The sequence below is a fragment of the Muscardinus avellanarius genome, assembly GCF_963383645.1.
Source record: "Muscardinus avellanarius genome assembly, chromosome: 1".
Taxonomy (NCBI): domain Eukaryota; kingdom Metazoa; phylum Chordata; class Mammalia; order Rodentia; family Gliridae; genus Muscardinus; species Muscardinus avellanarius.
The window spans coordinates 2,658,655-2,660,948 of NC_137786.1; positions in this window are offsets into that span (position 1 = coordinate 2,658,655).

A 2,294-nucleotide genomic window follows, 5' to 3' on the forward strand; every position below is an offset into this window, starting at 1 on the left:
GACAATGCATTACTCCATTAATGAGGGGATTATTTATCAAAGCCCAGTTCTTTTACCAAAGCTCAGAGATGAAGATCGGCGTCCCTTAGACGGTCACACAGACAAATGCTGGGCTAATATTCCAGATGGGTGCTGAGTCCAAAATAAGAGCCCAGGCACACACACAATGTGCCTCCTGGAGAAATTATAGAAGAGAGCTGTGAATTTGAAAAATAAGTGGGAAAGAGTTAGTATTTTACAGCTCAGCAATCAAGAAGTAAACAACCCAGTGGCGAAAAATGAGCAAAGAACTTAAGTCAACATTTCTCCAGAGATGTCCAGACAACCGACAAGTGTATAAAATGATGCTCAGCGGCTCGAGTCACTGGGGAAATGGCAGCCGAAATTACAGTGAGACGCTGCTCCTCACCTAATGGGAGGACGGCCGCATAAAAACAACAAAGAACACGTGCTGGCCAAAACGTGCCAAAATCAGGGTCTTTCTGCATTGGTGGTGGGGATTTAAAATAATGCCGTGGCTATGAAAATAGGTACGGCAGTCCTTCAAAACGTCGGGTATAGAATTAATTACCGTGTGGTCCAGCCAGCCCGCTTGCGGTGGAAGACAAGGCCCCAAATGAAAGCAATCCGAGTGAATGTCTGCACACCCATGCTCAAGGCAGCAGTATTCATAACAGCCAAAAGGTGGAAGCCACCCGAGCGCCCAACAATAGAGAAGGGAGAAACAACATCTGGCATAAACATAGAATGGGATTCAGTCTTAACATGGAAGAAAATTCTGGCTTATACTGCTTGGGTTCACCTTGAAGACATCGTGCCAAGTGAAATAAGCCAGACACAACAGGCGAACCCTGATGCTGATACACGCACTAACTACTAACTGGAGGGCCTGGGTGGCCAGGTTCAGGCATTTTATATATACATATATAATTACAGTGCACCAATAAAGGCATGTTAAAAATCCATGGACATAGCCAGGCCGGGTGTGGTGGTGCACGCTTGTAATCCCAGTACATGGGAGGCTGAGACAGGAAAATAGCAAGTTCATAGCCAGCCTCAGCTACTTAGTGAGACCCTCTGCAAATTAATGAGAACCTATTTCAAAATAAAGAATAAAAAATGGGGCTGGGGGTATAGCTCGAGGGAGAATGCCCCTTGGTTCTATCCACAGTACTGAAAAAATATCATGAACACAAAACATAAATTGAAGGGTGTCAGGGCTAGGAAGGGACGAGGGTTAGTGTTAACTGCTTCCAAGTTTCAGCTGGGGAGTAAATGGGTACGGAGAGGGTGACAAGGATGCTTCCAGGACACTGACTGTCTTTGAAGGCACTGTGCTGTACACTTAAAAATGGGTAAGATGAACAATTTTATGTTAAGTCTATTTATCCCCAAAAAGCATCTCTATAAAAATGATAACTGCCAAAGTTCAGGGGAAAATCTCGATTAGGAAGAGCATAATATAAAATGATGGGAGATGTCTTTCAGATTTACAAATCTCCCTGAAACCAATGCAAGGAAATAAAACTGTGAATTACTTAGTTGTCTACTTGGATGACAGCTTAAATGAGGTGAGTAAATAGCAATGGTGTGAATTTGAAGATTTTAACGGGAGGAACTGCTAACTGGTCCCCGGGGTATCCGTGCCGTCTCCACCGTCAGGACGGCATCCAGGCAACGGGCCGGTTCTCCCAGGGGCCTCCTTCCCGAATCTTCTCCTTCTGATGGGAAGTGTCTCCTTATTTCAGATCTCACGTTAACTCTCCACCTGCTTCCTCTCCTTTTCACTTTCCAGGCTATTGATGGCTTCCTTCATTCATGCACTAGCCCAGGACAGCTGGCCTGCCACGCTGTGGTCAGGACAAAAACAGGCTCATCTCTCTCCCTGGGCCAGGGCGGCTGCTCCTGGACACGGTGAACGGGACACTGACCACCATTTCCATGCTTATCTCGAGAGTGGCATCAGCCCCAGCATAGCCAAAGGGCCACAGTGGGGTTCGAGGAACAGGGTGGCCTCTGGGTGGGATGGAGTGGCCCCATCCTGCTCTTCACAGCTGGCGAGTGCTGTGTCTCGGTTCCCTGGGAGAGCACAAGACTTTCACATGAAATGATTCCCCGAGAGCCTGCCTCCCTCAAGTGAATTTTAACGACAATAAACACATTTGCCACTCAGACCGAGCTCTCTTTTAAAGCACCAGCATGAAGATAGAGACAGAAATGAAAGGAAGGGCTGGCGCCATTAGCTTTGAGAGAGAGAGGATTTGGGTGTTGATAGGAAATAAAAGAGTCGTATT